This window comes from Bos grunniens, chromosome 23 (assembly GCF_055505025.1).
Source record: "Bos grunniens cultivar Pamir isolate PY7600 chromosome 23, Bosgru_T2T1.0, whole genome shotgun sequence".
Taxonomy (NCBI): domain Eukaryota; kingdom Metazoa; phylum Chordata; class Mammalia; order Artiodactyla; family Bovidae; genus Bos; species Bos grunniens.
This window is the reverse complement of record NC_141187.1, coordinates 21,229,834-21,248,649: the sequence shown is the minus strand read 5'-3', so window position 1 is coordinate 21,248,649 and position 18,816 is coordinate 21,229,834. Positions and strand designations below refer to the sequence as shown.

The window sequence follows — 18,816 nt, the reverse complement described above, 5'->3', positions numbered from 1 at the left end:
TTAAAGCCCGCCAATCAAGGTCAGCCTCACTTGGGCCCCTCTATTGTGGGCGGAGACTGTCCCTCTACTGGCACTGATGCTATTCAGCCATTCGTGTCTGCTTCTGTAGTTCAACTGACGTCTTTAACAGGCTGTTTGGAACTCTATTTGATTAGAAACCATGAAAATTAAAAAACAAACAAAAAGATCACCCGTTCTCAAGATACCATGGAGGAGGTAAGCTGTTGGTAGCCAGCTTGAAGTTATGAAAGCAATGTGTGCCCCTCATATTCAGCACACTACTACTGTGCTTTTTTAAAAAATAGTATTTACTTAAATTTAATTATTATTTATTTGGCTGCCCTGGGTCTTAGTTGTGGCATGTGGGATCTAGTTCCTTGACCAAGGATTGAACCCAGGCCCCCTGCATTGTACCACCAGGGAAGTCCTTGCTATTGGTTTGTTTGTTTAATTGTCTGATAATTGCTTTACAATTTTGTGCTGGTTTCTGCCATACAACAATGTGAATCAGCTGTAAGTATACATATATCCCCTCCCTCTTGAGCCACCCTTATCCCACCCTTCTAGGCTTCACAGAGCACCAAGCTGAGTTCACAGAATTCCCTGTGGTATACAGCTGCTGCTATTGTGTTTTAATTCATCTCTTCCCAATTCTCCCACCCCAGTTAAGCTCAACATACAGAGTAGGTGCACAGTAACTTCAAGTTTGAGCTGGCCAGTTTGCCACTCTCTTGCATATATACTGCTTACGGGCGACCCCCAGTTCGGAATGCTGTGATTTGATCCTTTTCTACCTCCCTCCAATTTGAAAGAAGATAATAACAAACCTATATAAGTTTTGTTCTTAGTGCTTTAGGGTATATTTACAAGTTTAATCATGTGGAGCAGGTACAATTATGATTCCTACTTTACAGAAGAGCAAACTAAGGCACACAGTAATCAAGTAACTCTCCTAAGGTTATAAACCCAGTCGTTGGACAACTCAGTAGTTTGGCTGCAGTAGCCATGTTCTTATCTATTCTGCCAATGAATATTCAGGACTAATTTCCTTTAGGATTGACTGATTTGATCTCCTTGCTGTCCAAGGGACTCTCCAACACTGCATTTCAAAAGCATCAAAGTCACTTGCCAAGATAAATTAAAGTCACATGCAAAAGCAATTAAGTTTAAGCTTTCCCCACCTGGGAAACAATGCAGTTCCAGTCTCAAATCAATATTGTGAAAGAGACAAGACAATGAGGCAGATAGAATGGTGATATGGGAGCTGGGTGTGGCAGGAAGGAAATTAACTCTTTGTTAAACGTCTTTGTGCATCAGACCTTGTTCTAGGAGTTTTATGGATATTATCTCATCAATCCTAATGCCAAGTCTGAAATATAGGTAGTTTCCAAGCAAGGAAACTGAGTCTTAGAGGGCTTAAGCCTACTTAGACCAGGTCTGTCTACTTCCTGTTGGGAGCTGAGTGTGAGAACATTAATCAGACTTAGTACCTAATGGTGTTATTGTCAGAATCTAGATCTCTGGGAAGTTCTGGCGTTCCTTGCACTTAGGCCTGGGAGGGTGAGAGTCAGGCAGGGTTCACTTGTGAATTCTGGATCACACATTCCCTTCCTCCTATAACCAGCTTGTAGGAGCTTTCATGGCTGTCCCTAGTGGTGCAGTGGTTAAATAATCTGCTGCCAATGTAGGAGACTTGGGTTTGATCCCTAGGTTAGGAGGATACCCTGGAGGAGGGGATGGCAACCTACTCCAGGATTCTTGCCTGGGGAATTCCATGGCAGAGGACTGGCAAGCTACAGTCCATGGGATCACAAGAGAGTCAGCACAACTGAGTGATTAAGCACACACATGTATTCTAGGAGCTTGCATGGGGTCACTTTGTTAGGGAGCAGGAACTTGGTTGACATCTGGGACCATCCCTAGGATCAAGAGGAGAAGGATGTGCTGGGTCTAGGATTCCAGCTTTTCTGCTGATCAGCACAAGCTGGAAATGTGTGCCAATCCGGGGTGAGATTTATGAAAGCTTGTTCTGGGGAGAGAGGATTTGCAGATTGGTCTTTTCTTTAAGGTGCTATTTTGCCATCGGGTGTCCTTCAGAGACCACCTTCAAAGACACAGCTGCAGGTCTGCTCTCAGCCTCTCCTGTTTCTGCACAACTTGAATGTGGGTCTTTGTAGCTTCATCATATGCTGACTTTTGCATGGACTTCTTCTATAAGGGATTTGTATTACTGTCTTGGTACCAGGTACCCCTTCCACTGAGTAGCCCTTGTCCAGACACTTCATCTTCCCTATCACCTCCTGTAGGCCTGCCTCAGGCTCAGTTCCCTCGAGGAAGTCTCTCCCATTTGCTCCTTCAGGCCCAGGGTGTCTAAAGAGGCATTGCATGCTGCCTTGTGGGGTTCCCTAAACCCTGCTCTCACTTTTAGAAACAGTCACTTTATCAAACACTCATCAAATAAACCAGTTTGAGGATAATACATGCTTCTCGTCAGGATCCAGATCAGAAGGACAAGATTCTACAAGCAAAAGCAATGCCCCAGCATGGAGGCCAGAATGACTGTGTATAAAGTGAAAGACCTAAATGAAAAGGAGTTTGAGGCCAGATCCTAGAAGGCCGCAAGCGCCAGTCAGGACATCTGGACCTTATTTCTCCCTGTGCACAACAGAAACCATTGACAGTTTCTGAATGGGGAAGTAAGAGGATTACAAGTCCAGCATTTTTAGAGAAGTAGTTTTGTCACAAGGTGGTATAATGTCTTCTGGGGTAAGGGCACCCATAGAAGAGGGAGAGAGAGTTAGAAGGCTTTAAAAATGCATATACTTTGAGAAAACGTATTTCTAGGGATTTATCACAAAGAAATCAATAAAAACATATACAAAAATTTAACTTTAAGAATATGCACAGAAGTGCTATTTCAAAAATTATGAATTACAAATAACCTAGTTTTCTAATAAAAAGGTATTAAACCCAGCTTTCCAGATTTTCATTATACGGCAAAATAATATACAGCCTTTTTAAATGATACTATATATGTGTATTTATTAGCTTGCTAAAAAGTTAGTGTTATACTGTTGCTGTTTAGTTGCTAAGTCATGTCTGATTCTTTTGTGACCCCATGGACTGTAGCCCACCAGGTTCCTCTGTCCATGGGATTTCCCAGGTAAGAGTATTGGAGTGGGTTGTCTTTTCCTCCATCAGGGGATCTTCCAACCCATGGAACCCACATCTCCTGCATTGAAAGGCAGATTCTTTACCACTGAGCTACCAGGGAAGACCTAGTATTATACTACTAAGTTAAAATAGAATATTACAAAAATGACCAATAACATAGTTTACATATATTATTTGTTTTATGACAAAAAGCTTAAAAGAATATACATTGAATTTAGATTAGTTGAATGAGCACCTATAACTCATGCAGACAAAAGGGACATTTTGTAATTGTCAAGGATAGAGCTTTTAAGGACTTGATTAGGATGGTAGCTGTGGAAATGGGAAGGAGAAATTGATGACACTGTAGGTGCAAAATCAGATAACTTGGCGGCTGGATAAGAGAGTCAAGTGACTATGAATCATAGTGTCACTGAGAGAAACCAGGTATCTTAGACTTAGTACAAAGCCTCCTACATCTTGACTGAGTTTAGTAGGGGTGTTATCAATGACTGGAGCAAGCAAAAATGTCCTGGAAACCAGTTTGGCAAGCCAGATCTTAGAGTCCACTTACTGAATGGATACAAACAAGTCAGTTGTAACATCCATAGTTCCAAGAGTCCATAAATCAATCAAGTCTACAGAAGGTATTAAGAAAGTGAAAGTGAAGTCGCTCAGTCGTGTCGGACTCTTTGTGACCCCATGGATGGCAGGCTCCGCAATCCATGGGATTTTCCAGGCAAGAATACTGGAGTGGGCTGCCATTGCCTTCGCCAGGGGATCTTCCCAACCCAGGGATCGAACCCAGGTCTCTGGCATTGCAGGCGGATTCTTTACCAGCTGAGCCACAAAGGAAAATGTTGAATATGAGGGTTCCCTCATAACCCCAACCTCATTAGGTAATTATTTAACAATTATTTAACCCCTCAGTTAGAGGGGTTAAAAGTCTGTAAATTGCCCTAGGCCTTAGAGCTAGTAAAGGTAGAACTCGATTGGAGCCCAGGTCTGTCTGACACAGCCCTCTTAATTACTACATTTACCTCTGAAAAGATATCTGAAAGATATGCACCACAATGTTAAATAATTACCTAATGCGGTTGGGGTTATGAGGGAACCCTCATATTCGATATTTTCTCCTTTGTTTTGTTTAGATCTCTATCTAAAAATTCCATATTTCTACATTAACATCAATTCCTTCCTTTTTTCACTGCCTCTGGCTAATTTGCTCGCCCAGGTCCAGGCCCATGTAATTCTCCTCTCCGGCCTAGTTTCTAGTCTGGCAAACTTCCCTGGGGAAAGTTCACCACCAGACAGACTGACTCCATGACTAAGAAGTGGATTCCAGTCACCTCAGGGCTCAGAAAAATTCCAACATCCTTGGGCAGATCTCCTGACCATCCCCCAGATTTTCACTCTCCTCATTTTTTCTTTCACTCACACTGTTGCCATATGTCTTTTCTTTTGTTTTCCATTAACTGTCTTAAAAGTCTACACATATTGTCTTCGTATCCTCACCTCTTTACCTTACTGACCCCCTGCCTTCACTGCTGTATTATACTCAAGTTGATTAAGGGGTTAACAAGACCTTCCTAAATGAGAAATCCCACAGCCCTTGCTTTAGTCCGTTCTGTTTAATCAACCATGTCAAACATACTTTTAAAACTCCTTTCTCTCTTGACTTCTGTACAGCTTCTCTCTCCCATTTTCTATCCTCACTTTGACCAACCTCTCATTTTCATTCACCACCTTCTTTTCTTCCTACCTTCTTCCATGAATGTGATGTTATTGAGAATTTTATCTTCTGCCTTTGCTCTGTTTAAACCCTCCGTGCCAGTTCCGTGCATATTCTCAGTACTTTTATCTCCTAATAAACAACTTCTGTCCGGGTCTCTATACTGAGCTTCAGACCAGTTATAGCTAACCACTCAGAGGTGTGCTGTCTCTCTAGAGGGGACAAAGATCACATTTTGTAGTGTTTGCTAATTCCTATAACATGAGGTTCTCACTGGGATGATTTCAAGCCATCCATGTGAAATCATTGCAGACAGAATTGAAAAATGTGCAGTCTCTCCAGCAGGGATAAGTTTTAATTTTAAATTTAAGTAATTTAACTTTTTTTTTCTTCTACATTTTGTTATCTTCTACAGGACTCAAAGATTTCCAAGTTTCCAATTATACACTTTCAGTTTTATTGAATCCCATTGTTCCCTCCAGTTTCATTGCTTTAATCAGGATGGGTTAGTTTCCAGGCCAAGGCACAGCCATCACCCAGGGACTTCCCTCCTTGGCTTATCTGTATCATAGTCTCTTTTCCGTGGACCCTGTGCAGTAAGGATGCCTTTCACTTCCACCCCTTCCAAGGAGAATTAATAACTCACTTCTCAGAAACCCCACAGTCCTGGACGTACCTACATAGGGAAGGCTCACTGTGGTGTCATTTCCCTAGCCTCCAGGGCTAGTCATCCTTGAAATGGTACCTAATATACAGTTTGCCCTCAGTAAACACTATTTGAAAACACTACTGAGTACATTATTACTATTTATTCCAATATCTTGATTGAAGACAGTCATCAGAGTTAAGAAGCACTGCTATGTTAATGAGAAAGGGAAGTAAGAATGAAGAGGTAAGAAACGGCAAAACAGATCAAAACAGAATCAATTTATAAACAGAAGTGAATTTTTTTCACCACATCAAAACAAAAATAAGGGACTTCCCTGGGGGTCTAGCAACCCGCTCTAGTATTCTTGCCTGGAGAATCCCAAGGACAAGGATCCTGGAAGGCTATAGTCCATAGGGTCACACAGAGTTGGACACTACTGACTTAGCATGGCACGGCATGGCTAGGGGGTGGTTAAGACTTTGCACTTGCACTGCAGGGGGTGAGGTTCAATCCTGGGTTGGGGAACTAAGATCTTGCATGCCTCATAGCATGGCCAAAAAAATTTTTTTTTAATTCTTTGAGCTCTAATATTAAAAACAAAAACAAAACCCTTATCAAACCCACCTTATAATCTGTATGTCTATGTTGACTTGTCATCCTTTTGGAATCTGAGGCTTATGCATTCATTTCACTGGACTAGGGTTGCCAGAAAAAGTATAGGAAGCCTAGTTAAATTTGAATTTCAAACGAACAACACATAATTTTGAGTATAAGTAGGTTTCAAATATTGCATGCAGTCGACTTATACTAAAACCTTTTTGTGGTTTGTCTGGAATTCAAATTTAATGGGGTGTTCTGTGTTTCATTTACTGAATCTGGCACCCCTACACTGGAAACCTTCTCAGGATGTTAACCTGCTAAATGCTAGCCACTCTAACATCCTCAGAGAGTGTGATCTGATTACAATGAGAGAGGGCATAGAGTTGGCATTGAACAAAGAAAGTATTTCATACTAGCCTTCAAGACCTGCTTTCAAAGCCCACCACCTTTTTAGGTGGGATGATGAATCTTCTGATTTTGTCTTCTAAATATTCACCCAGTCTTAAAGGGCAAAGGGAGGAGGTCCTGAGTGACCTCTTGAGTAGGGTATCATGTTCCCTTTTAGATTAATATTCTGGGACAATTTGTATCATAGGAGGTTATTCCAGGAAGTACAGGAAATTGTCACTAGGCTGAGATAGGTTAATTTAAATTTGCATCTATTGTTAGATTTAAATGTCACAACTTCCTTAAAGATAATACTGTTAAATACCTGTGTGACTGCTTCTCCCATGCCAGGTTCCGTCCTAAGTATTTCATGTATATTTCCATTTCATTTTCACAAGGCGCCTCTGACTAATGTATTTTGATTAGCCCCACTTTACCCATGAGGAAGAAAGTGAAAGTGAAGTCTCTCAGTCGTGTCCGCCTCTTTGGGACCCGTAGACTGTAGCCCACCAAGCTCCTCCGTCCATGGGATTCTCCAGGCAAGAATACTGGAGTGGGTTGCCATTTCCTTCTCCAACCGATGAGGAAACTGAGAAGCAGAAAGGATAAAGAACATGCTCAAGTTCATGGCCACTAATACGCGACAGAAAGGAACTATAATCCATGCCTTCTTATCCAGTATGCGTGTTCCACATCAATTTAATAGTGTCCGACTCTTCGACACTATGGATGGTAGCCTGCCAGGCTCCTCTGTCCATGGGATTTTTCAGACAAGAATACTGGAGTGGGTTGCCGTTTCTTTCTCCGGGGGATCTTCCCAATCCAGGGACCGAACCCGTCTTATTCAGAGTCCTCCTTAAATAAAAAAATAAAATAAATTTCATCTACAGACCTGTCAACCTTGCCAAAAATAAAAAATACAAAGAATTAACTGCGCATGAATTTCAAATTATTTTCTCTGCGTCTCTCACTGAAGCTTTAAATGAATAGGATTAAATTAGAAAGTGGATTGAGGAGAAAGCATTGGAAAATAAAGGAAGGGATTTCAGTTAAACCCCAAAGAACTGGGATGGCTCCTTTTTACACCGTTTCCCCCAATAAAAGCTCTTACTGATTGCCCTTCACTGTATTTACACGGAGAAATGAAACTAACTCAGGGGCAGGTCTTCCAAGCCGAAGCATCTTCCATATAATTTCTGAGTTGGCGTCCAATGCGGTAATACTACCGAGCGGAAAGCGGGATACGCGGGGCACTGCGGATCGCAGATGGAAAAAGTAGCCAGGGATTCAGTGAAATAAACAAAGCAGGGAGTTAATGAAACTGGGGAAGGTCTGATCAGAATCGAGGCTGAGAACAGGAAGTGGAGACGCAACACCTGCCCTCTACACGTGTGGGTAGGTCCTCGCGGGGGGCGGGTGGGTAGAGGGATAAGTTAATCCGGGGGTCCAGCTTGCGGACTCCAAGCCCTGCGGGTGTGCGGTGTGCGCGGAGCTCGCCCGTCCCAGCGCCCGGATCAGTGGGAGGCCGGCGGTCACACAGCTCCTCCCCCTCCCTCCTCCTGCGGCGCCGGGGCAGGCCAGGGTCGGGGCTACCAGACCGCCTGGAGCTGAACGTGCGCAAAACCGGCGCGCAGCCCCCCGCCCCAGCGCCCCGCGGCCAGGGTGACGCGGTGACTGCGGGCGACAGAGCCCGCGGTGCTGGCAACAAGCAGGCAGCAGGCGGGATCGTAAAGCCTTGTCCCGGTTCTCGCGAGCAGTTCACCGCGGCGTCCGGGTGAGGAGGGACCCCCAGGCGGGCTGGAGCCCCGTGCGGCCGCGGGCTGGGGGTGGGGTGAGGGTGGGTGGCTGGGATGTTGGGGGATGGGAGGATGGGGTGAATGGAAAAATGGGGGTGCTGGGGAGGCTGGTGCGCTGGGAAGATAGGGATGGGACGATGTGGGTGCTGGAGGTTGGGGGACTGGGACTCAACCCGCACCCACCCCCAAGCCGGAGTTGGACTCTCGGTCCCCGCCGCCCTCCTAGCAGCTCTGGGATCCTTGCGGGGAGAGTGATGGAATTTGAATTCAGTTCTCCCAGACCTTTTTCCCCCGGGAAGTAACCTCTAAGAGTTTGGTACTGAGAGGGAATCCGGCCGGCCGCGGGATCCCGGAGCACTGAAAGCGTTCTTATCCGTGGGTCACCCGCGTGCTCAAAAGAAACACACACACACACATACACACACACACACGCACACGCACACACACACACACACACACACACACCTCCCTCTGGGGAGTAGAAGCTTTCTTATCCGTGGGTTACCCGCGTGCTCAAAAGAAACACACACCTCCCTCTGAGGAGTGTTGCTCCATACCCTGAATGAGGGAGAGGCTTGTTTTGTTTTTAAGTCAACGGAACCAGAAAGCAGGGAATATTCTCTTCCCCTTCACCCTCTGGAGCCTCTCGTAGACCTTTCTATCTCTGAAAACGACAAGGTCAGGCTTTCATTCAGACCTGTGGTTCCCGGGAAGGTTGCGGAGGTGAGAGGAGGGAGGAGGGAGAGGTGCGTGGCCGCCCTTGAAAGACTTGGCTGATCAGGTTCTAGACGGATTTGTGTTAACAGATCAGTCTTGCAAAAATTAGCTTTGACCCCAGTAAGAATGCTGAGCCGGGAGGTTGGTCTCTTTGAGTAGGAGCTGGAAATGCTTCAGAATGTTGATAGTTACGGAAGCCACAGTACGTGGTCTTGGGCTAACACCGAACTCGGGGATCTGGGCTTTAAGTATTGGGCTGGACCGTACGGAGGGGAAGGAGAAGGGGTCGGGGAAGGGAAAGGGGAAGGGATGGCTTTCTGGCCACCAGGAGGCACTGGCAAGCTGCCAGCATTCTCCGATTTCCTCGCAAAGGGCTTTCTGGTGGACCTGCTGAAGCTGGTGAGAGAGCCCCGGACTTGGCCTTTTCTCGCCCTCTCTGCTACTCGTCGCATACCGGCACTGAATGTCACCCCCACCCTCGGCCATTTGTGCAAGAACTCTGTCACGGCTGAGGTCATGATGCTTTTCGTGGAAATGGACCCTTCTTACTCAAGCCATTGAGGGTGAAGGACTAGCAGAGTTGAGGGGGGCAGTGATTACTTTGGTTCAGCCACTCCTTTTACGTGGGCTTCCCTGGTGACTCCCTTGGTAAAGAATTAGCGGGCAATGCGGGAGACCTGGGTTGGAACCCTGGGTTGGGAAGATCCCCTGGAGAAGGGAAAGGCTATCCACTCCAGTATTCTGGCCTGGAGAATTCCATGGAGTGTATAGTCCATGGGATCTCTAAGAGTTGACCGAGCGACTTTCACTTCACTCCTTTTACAGCTGAGAAATTCTCGCTGAGGTGTGAAAGAGTTTGCCCAGCATCTGGAGGAGTTTCCAGCACGCAGAACCCTGGGCAACTGGTTGCTCATTTCTCCTCCACTGTGTATCGTACCTTTTAAACTTCAGTGGTGACGAACGCGTGTTCCATCACCCAGCTAGCTTTGTGATCCGATACAGTTTACCACCCTTTTTGAGGCTCTCCGTGTAGAGCATCAAGGAAAGAGCTAACTAGGTACCTGGGCAACTGGAGTGAGCCCTGAGAATGCCAGCTGGTGTTAGGAATCTGTATTCCTTACCCTGACATCTTAGAAAATGGATATTTCCTGAAAACAAAGATCATCCTGAGGTTATTTAGGATCATCCTGAGGATCAGCCTGAAATTTTTTTCAAGACCCTTTTGATAACTGAGGTCAGACTTTTTGAGACATTGAGAAATTTCCATAAACGTGATGCATTGAAGACAAAGTAATGAGTGAAGAGAAGCTGAAGGGGAACATTTAGCTCTAAAATCATACTGTTCCAGAATTTCTAGTTTTTTTTTTTTTTTTGCTTTCACTAAGAAAGCAACTCTTTTTCTTATTTAGAAAGGCTAATCATATCCATTTGTCAGTATTTTCAGCAGTAAGGAAACTAGTTTAAAAACATAAAAGTGTAAGTACAGTCAGCAGTAACTGCTATGAAACGGTTGTGAAGAGGCAGAAAATGTAGGCTTTCCTTTTACCAGAATTTCCAGAATTTCGAGGAAGCTTTGTAGTTTGAAGGGACAGGCCGTGGGTTCTTACTGCCTTTCTCTATGAAGCCAAGCACCTGTTCAGAGTCCTGTCCTTTGCTCCACGTTACTGGAATGACTCATAACACACTAATAGACACAGTCTAACAGTCTAGTATATATAAGCTTGTAGTTTAAAAAAATAAACATAGCAGTTGAGGAGAAAGAAAAACTCTGCTATCTAAATAGGTATCAACTGAGTTATGTGGGCTAGTTGATTCCTCGTACAAACTTCATTCATTCCTTCACTAACCTCAAGAAATCTTTATTGAGCACCAACAACATGTCAGGTGCAGTGAGTATAGCAGTGCTGTCTCTTTACTCATGGAGTTCACTTTCTAGAACCAAGGGATGAGCAAGGTCAATTTGGAAAGGACTAGATGTTTTAAAGCAAATGGAAAAAAAGATGCTGTAATAGAGTACTGGGGTGTGTGTGTGTGTGTGTGATGGGCTTCTTGATTGCGTTTTAAAAAAGACTTTCTTGAGAGATGGCTTTAGGATGAGCCTCCAGAAGATGGACAGGCAGTTCTGGTGGAGAGAACCACAGGCACGCGGGGCTGGAAACTAGCTTGATTTGGTCCAGGCATAGCTGAGGGCAGTGAGTCTGCAGAAGGGAAGGAGGAGGGTGGCAGAGGCATGAGGCTAAATCCAGGCTGGGCAGAGACTGGGAGGCTGAGGTAAGCAGTTTGGACTTTGTTTCAAGTGCAGTGGGTAGCCTTGAGCAGAGGCAAGACTTGGTAGATTTACATTTTTCTTGAGGGTTCCTCTGGGTACTCTGTGGAGGATGGGTAATAGGAGGAGAAGAGGAGAGGTGATGAAACTGTCTCCAGGTATATTTATTATGGAGATTTACCAGGGTGTGGGAGCAGTCTGTGTTTTGGGGCAGAATGGGAAGTCACTTCATGTTTCTGTCTCAAATTTCCCATCTGCATAGTGAGATGACATTGCTATGTCTGGTCCACTCATCTTGCAAAAACGAATAAGCTAATGAATATGTTCTTTAAAGTAAAGCAGTCCTATTTGCAAAGCAGAAATAGAGACACAGACACAGAGAACAGCTGTATGGATACCAAGCAGGTAGGGGGGTGAGTGCGAGGAATTGGGAGATTGGAGTTGACACTATACACTATTGATACTGTATATAAAATAGATAACTAATGAGCACCTACTGTATAGCACAGGGAGCTCTACTCAATCCACTGTGGCGACCTGAATGGTGAGGAAGTCCAAAAGGGAGACAATGGATGTATAAGTGGCTTCCCTGGTGGCTCAGCAGGTAAAAAATCTGCCTGCAGTGCAGGAGACACAGGAGATGTGGATTCGATCCCTGGGTCAGGAAGATCACCTGAAGGAGAAGGTGGCAACCCACTCCAGTATTCTTCCCATGGACAGGAGCCTGGTGGGCTTTAGCCTGGTGGGTTACCCAGAAGGTTGCAAAGAGTTGGATGTGACTAAGAATAAACACCTGTGTATAAGTATGGCTGATTCATTTTGCTGTATAGGAGGAACTAACACAACATTATAAAGCAGTTGTACTCCAATAAAAATTTAAAAATGAAGTAATGTAAGATTTTGTTACTATTCTAATATGCTAATATTATGCTACTTTGAATTCCTTGTGCTTCATTTGCCAACATTTTATACCAGTTTCAATGTCTTTTTATTTATTCTTTTCCATAAATATAATTTACTAAACATAAAAAAATATTTTGCTCTGCTCAGGGTGTTGAAAAACCTAAATCAAGAATTACTAATGAAACATACCGTCATAGAAGGCAGGGAAATTAATGCTAACATAATAGCCAGTTTGCTTTTTAAACATACTCCATCAAAAATTTTAATGTGGGATAAAAGGTAGTTTATTAAACTGATATTCAGTATAAACTAAAATTCAGAAATGAGCAATGATGGTCAAAAGGCTCAAACATCCAGTTATAAAATATATAAGCCCTGGGGATATCATACATAGCGTGATGACTATAGTTAAAAATACTGTATTGTATAGCCAGCTTACTTTTTTATTTAATTATTTTGTATTGGAGTATTGTTGCCTTATTTATTTATTTTAGCCAGCTTACTTTTAAAATTTTAATGTAATCAGATAAAATTCAGAATAGAAGCTAGACTTGGAAACTATTTTTTTTTTTTTAATTTGGCAGATTTGTCTTTGTGCTGGATATGGCTGGGTACAGATATGTGTGTGTGCAAAGATCTGTTGACAACTGAAAACCTATACATGACAGCAGAATTTCTGGAGGGGGCTGGGAACCAGGGCTGAATAGGATTATTTCCCTTAGCGAAGCGTCCTCTCTCAGAGGAAACTCTTGAATTTTCCCTAGTTGATCACAGTTTCTGGGGACCAGGCAAGAGTTTCAAAGTTGTTTACCAGCTACGGTAGGCCTGACCTTCTCAGCAGCCAGACAGCTGAGAAAATCTGTTTCTCTTCCCTGCCTCATTTTGACATGCAGCATACTAGAAGAAAAGGTGTCTGTTAGAGGGAAATAGAAGCCTTTCCTCATTTACATCTTGTGCAATGCAGTTCTCAGTGACTTAGTGGTTCCCCAGTTAGCTTCCCCTTGCCAGACCTTATTAATTATTGATTGGTCGGCTCATCTGACCTTGAAGTGGTCAGACTGGTGATTCAAATTGCAGACAAGATGTGACCGTAATTCTAGAATCTGTACGCTTTCTCTCTTGCCTTATTTACTATCAGAGTCCCTTAGGGTTGAGGGTGGTTAGGGCATCTTTAAGGAAGACATTACAGTTTCTCCCAGAGGCCACAGCATTTTCTGTTTAACTTATATAATGCTTTGGAATATTGGATTAGGTGCTCTTCTTTAAAAATCAATAGGTTTTACATACAATGACACCCCACTCCAGTACTCCTGCCTGGAAAATCCCATGGACAGAGGAACCTGGAAGGCTGCAGTCCATGGGGTCGCTGAGGGTCGGACACGACTGAGCAACTTCACTTTCACTTTTCACTTTCATGCATTGGAGAAGGAAATGACAACCCACTCCAGTGTTCTTGCCTGGAGAATCCCAGGGGTGGGGGAGCCTGGTGGGCTGCCATCTATGGAGTCTCACAGAGTCGGACACGACTGAAGTGACTTAGCAGTAGCATGGTTTTCTGGCTTTAATTGAAAAAAAAAAAATGAAGATCTGGTAACTTGAAGAGCTCATTCCCACATGACAGCAACCAACTGCGATATACCTGGGCCCTTTCAGATGGCCCCATCTACCGCAGCCCCCACCATAGTTTTTCTATTACACAGGGTCTGTTGAGCTCACTTAAGTTACCTAACTGGGAGCCCTAGGGTTAGGGTTATCTAGTCTGGCCTGTCCAGTTCACATTCACCCTTATCCAAATGCAGGAATTCCTTCTCCAGTATGCTTGATGGTGTTCCGCAGATGTGCGCTTCAACTGCTCCTGTGATAGAGAGAATGTGGTACTTGTCCAAGAGCTCCAGCTAACAGAGTTCTACAGTCTGGGTCCACGTAGGACTCATCCCTTTTCCATGAAACTGTGGCTGTCATGTGCCATCTGGGTTTCCCCCAGTGTAAACATCCCTGTTTCCTTCAACAGCTCCTCATGTGACTTGTTGCCTTGTTCCCTCATCTGTTTGGTTATTGCTGGGTTATTGTCCCTTTAAGTAAACTGTCATTTGTCGAAGCCTTTAAAGCTGGGCTAGTTCAATGAGATGTGGTTTAACTGGCACGGAAAGTACCAGAATGCTTCCAATATGGCTGCAAACGGCCCAGAGATCTTAGATAACTTAACCGTTTGTGATTTGAAAACCACAGACGGCAGCAAACATATGGATATTTGCAAAGTGGAGGCAAATGAGCTCCAGTGTTCTAAATATGAGTAGAATCACGAAATTGGTTCCACAATAGGGAACTGCTGCTTCTTTTTTTTTGGCCATATCTCTTTTCTTAGGTTGTGAAATGATTGCACAAGAACTGTATCAGCTTGTGCCCAGGATAAGAGGCTTTAGACTTTTCTGCAGAAGTCACTTGCATATTGCACATTTGGGATAATGTCCATATTAAGTTTTGATCCTATTAGCTAATATGGTAGAAATAAAACAAATTAGTAGAGCAGGTATTGTGTTTTCTCTTTCCTAGTTTCAATAATAATAAGTACTCTTGCTTGGAAAATCCCATGGATGGAGGAGCCTGGTAGGCTGCAGTCCATGGGGTCGCGAAGAGTTGGACACGACTGAGCGACTTCACTTTCACCTTTCCCTTTCATGCATTGGAGAAGGAAATGGCAACCCACTCCGGTGTTCTTGCCTGGAGAATCCCAGGGATGGTGGAGCCTGGCAGGCTGCCGTCTATGGGGTCGCACAGAGTCGGACACGACTGAAGCAACTTAGCAGCAGCAGGAAATGTTTGCTGACACTTTTAAATGGAATCATATATCTTTACTAGGAGAAGGCAATGGCACCCCACTCCAGTACTCTTGCCTGGAAAATCCCATGGACGGAGGAACCTGGTAGGCTGCAGTCCATGGAGTCTCTAAGAGTCAGACATGACTGAGCGACTTCGATTTCACTTTTCACTTTCATGCAATGGAGAAGGAAATGGCAACCCACTCCAGTGTTCTTGCCTGGAGAATCCCAGGGACGGCGGGGCCTGGTGGGCTGCCGTCTATGGGTTCGAACAGAGTCGGACACAACTGAAGCGACTTAGCTGCAGCAGCAGCATATCTTTACTAAAGGTGAAAACTCAGAGTCCAACTACACCCAAGGACCTCTACCTTTTTCAGCATCCCGGTATAGGACCAGTTAGCTCCGTTAGAATCCTTTATATGATAGTGAGCTCTCTCTACATTGTAAGGAATACATCATAAATTACCTGATTATGTTAAAAGTTCTTCCTTGTATTTACCAGGCATCTACCTTCCTATAGCCTGTTTCAGAATAGAATAAATATTCTTTATTATTAAAGAATATGGTTTATTATTAAAGGATACGGTTTCACCCGTATCCTTTTATACCAAGGTCTCTCCATCTCAGCATTGTTTGCATTTTGAGCTATAAATGTCTGTGTTGTGGGTCTGTCCTGTGTATTGTAAGATGTTTAGCATCATTCATGGTCTCTGCCCTCCAGATGCCAGTAATAGTCACCTCTCAGTTGTGACAACCAAAAATGTTTCCAGCAGAGAAGGCAATGGCACCCCACTCCAGTACTCTTGCTTGGAAAATCCCATGAATGGAGGAGCCTGGTAGGCTGCAGTCCATGGGGTCGCTAAGAGTCGGACATGACTGAGCGACTTTGCTTTCACTTTTCACTTTCATGCAATGGAGAAGGAAATGGCAAGCCACTCCAGTGTTCTTGCCTGGAGAATCCCAGGGATGGGGGAGCCTAGTGGCTGCTGTCTATGGGGTCACACAGAGTCGGACACGACTGAAGTGACTTAGCATAGCATTAGCATAGGTTCAGTTCAGTTCAGTCGATCAGTCGTGTCCGACTCTTTGCGACCCCATGAATCACAGCACACCAGGCCTCCCTGTCCATCACCAACTCCGGGAGTTCACTCAGACTCATGTCCGTCGCGTCAGTGATGCCATTCAGCCATCTCATCCTCTGTCGTCCCCTTCTCCTCCTGCCCCCAATCCCTCCTAGCATCAGAGTCTTTTCCAATGAGTCAACTCTTCCCATGAGGTAGTCAAAGTGCTGGAGTTTCAGCTTTAGCATCATTCCTTCCAAAGAAATCCCAGGGCTGATCTCCTTCAGAATGGACTGGTTGGATCTCCTTGCAGTCCAAGGGACTCTCAAGAGTCTTCTCCAACACCACAGTTCAAAAGCATCAGTTCTTTGGCTCTCAGCTTTCTTCACAGTCCAACTCTCACATCCATACATGACCACTGGAAAAACCATAGCCTTGACTAAATGGACCTTTGTTGGCAAAGTAATGTCTCTGCTTTTGAATATGCTATCTAGGTTGGTCATAACTTTCCTTCCAAGGAGTAAGCGTCTTTTAATTTCATGGCTGCATTCACCATCTGCAGTGATTTTGGAGCCCCAAAAAATAAAGTCTGACGCTGTTTCCACTGTTTCCCCATCTATTTCCCATGAAGTGATGGGACCAGATGCCATGATCTTCATTTTCTGAATGTTGAGCTTTAAGCCAACTTTTTCACTCTCCTCTTTCACTTTCATCAAGAGGCTCTTTAGTTCCTCTTCACTTTTTGCCATAAGGGTGGTGTCATCTGCATATCTGAGGTTATTAATATTTCTCCCGGCAATCTTGATTCCAGCTTGTGCTTCTTCCAGCCCAGAGTTTCTCATGATGTGCTCTGCATAGAAGTTAAATAAGCAGGGTGACAATATACAGCCTTGACGAACTCCTTTTCCTATTTGGAACCAGTCTGTTGTTCCGTGTCCAGTTCTAACTGTTGCTTCCTGACCTGCATATAGGTTTCTCAAGAGTCAGGTCAGGTGGTCTGATATTCCCATCTCTTTCAGAATTTTCCACAGTTTACTGTGATCCACACAGTCAAAGGCTCTGGCATAGTCAATAAAGCAGAAATAGATGTTTTTCTGGAACTCTCTTGCTTTTTTGATGATCCAGAGGATGTTGGCAATTTGATCTCTGGTTCCTCTGCCTTTTCTAAAACTAGCTTGAACATCTCCAGACATTGCCAGATGTCCCCTGGGGAATAAAGTTGCCCCTGTTGAGAATTGCTGCTATAGTCTGATGTTCAAGCTGCCTTTAGCCTGTTTCAGAATGGAGTAAATATTTTTCTTCATTAAACAAGGATATAGTTGCTTAAAATGTCACTTATAGAAAAATAACTGAATATAATCCCATTTATGGTATTCCTTTACTGTTTGACATCTGTAGGGTTTCCATGTGTTGATTCTTCTAGAGTTAGAATAAATGAAGGGGTATACCATTTTTAGGATTTTAGTTCCCTGTGTATAAGATTTGTGTGCTGTGCCTATCTCAGAAAAGTAGTGAAAAAATCAAAGGATATGGACAGTTGGAAGTCTTGCCAGATTACCATCCAATAATCAGGATGGCTTTTATACCCCCATTAGAATCGCTGGTTTTGCTGTGGTAAATTTGGCACTGTTAAGGAATAAATAAGTCCTGTGTTCCCAGCTTTTTGTTTACTAGTTATTGCTGTCTGTCCAGTTACATCTTTCTCAAAGAAAAGATTATTTTGGCTGGTGGTGGTGGTGGATTTTCATACATTGTGATTGGGAAGACTGTGTGTCACTTTGGATTCCCTGTTGTAAATGTCCAAAGTCAATATTAGACTTTTCAGGGTCCTAGTTGGTCCATGTAAATACATTTCTAGCTAAGCTGTATCCCACAGTTGAGAAAAAGGCACTTTTCTGCGAAAAGAGGACTGGGAGAAATGAAAGACTTCTTATGAATTATTCCTCTGTGTTCAGATAAGAGAGCCTTACGGTCATCCTCCCAAAGGTCTCAGAAGATAAAAGAAGCCAGTGTCCCAGCAAACCAGTGACTTAGAGAATTACAGTAGTTCTTTGTTTGGAAAAGCAAGAAGTGCTGTTTTCCTTTTAGCAACATGGGAAGCGTTGGGTCATATTTACCTAAATTGTGTGATACCTCCACAGAAGATGGGTGGCTTCTTATAATAAAATCACATAAAAGAATAAAACAGCTTACTTTAAGCAATAAAGCTAGAGAAGTGAATCCGAAACCAGAGGAACATTGTTAAGGACCTCCCCCACCAAGTACGTAGAACTATGAGAAATTTAAAAAGATGAAGGGTACTGGATCTTTAGTGGGAGCAGCTGCATTCCATTTGGGGGAAAATGGACAAGAACCCCTACATGGGGTTTCATGTGCTTATGGTTGCTTAGTACTCAGCACGTGGTGCTCTGTAGATGTTTGAATGGGTGGATGGTTGAATGGGTGGTCTGGTGGATAGGCTGTTGTGGTTAAGTCAGCACTGTCAGAGGTGAACACACAGCCCTGTGGGCATTTTGGGAAGGGGTGGGGCTTCTGGGCAAGGGCATCATGGGAAGATCCCCAACTAGATTAATTGGAGAATAAGATGAAAAGCAAATGCAGTGATGCATACATATCACATATGGAATTCACTGATGAAGAATTCATGTATCTTTGTAAATCTAAACCAGCACATACATGGAATACTTAGATACACCTGCCTGCTTTGCAAGAGGGCTCAGAGTTATAGTTATT

General features: G+C 43.9%; 1 protein-coding gene and 2 long non-coding RNA genes across 14 annotated transcripts in view; 2 read left to right on the top strand and 1 right to left on the bottom strand.

Moving 5' to 3' along the window:
• The first annotated feature begins 41 nt into the window (after positions 1-41).
• On the top strand, positions 42-7,452 carry LOC147346903 (uncharacterized). 2 transcript variants are annotated; one of them, XR_015153272.1, is made up of 2 exons: positions 42-216; positions 6,920-7,452. It is a non-coding gene; the product is annotated as an uncharacterized LOC147346903 (long non-coding RNA). The 2 variants fall into 2 exon arrangements; XR_015153271.1 differs by having other exon boundaries at positions 68-216; positions 6,948-7,452.
• On the bottom strand, positions 5,798-7,810 carry LOC147346902 (uncharacterized). Its single transcript, XR_015153274.1, has 2 exons — positions 7,675-7,810; positions 5,798-7,376 (listed from the first exon to the last, which is right to left on the bottom strand). It is a non-coding gene; the product is annotated as an uncharacterized LOC147346902 (long non-coding RNA).
• The window catches only part of PLA2G7 (phospholipase A2 group VII), a 38,275-nt gene continuing 27,106 nt past the window's right edge, over positions 7,648-18,816 (top strand). For 4 of the 11 annotated variants that reach the window (XM_086371997.1, XM_086371990.1, XM_086371999.1 and 1 more), the window contains exon 1: positions 8,085-8,295. The gene's annotated coding sequence lies outside the window, so the exon portion shown is untranslated. Of the gene's footprint in view, positions 7,917-8,084; positions 8,296-8,798; positions 9,041-9,406; positions 9,548-18,816 lie in introns of those variants that run through there. The other 7 variants (XM_086371998.1, XM_086371993.1, XM_086371994.1 and 4 more) reach the window with 6 other exon arrangements.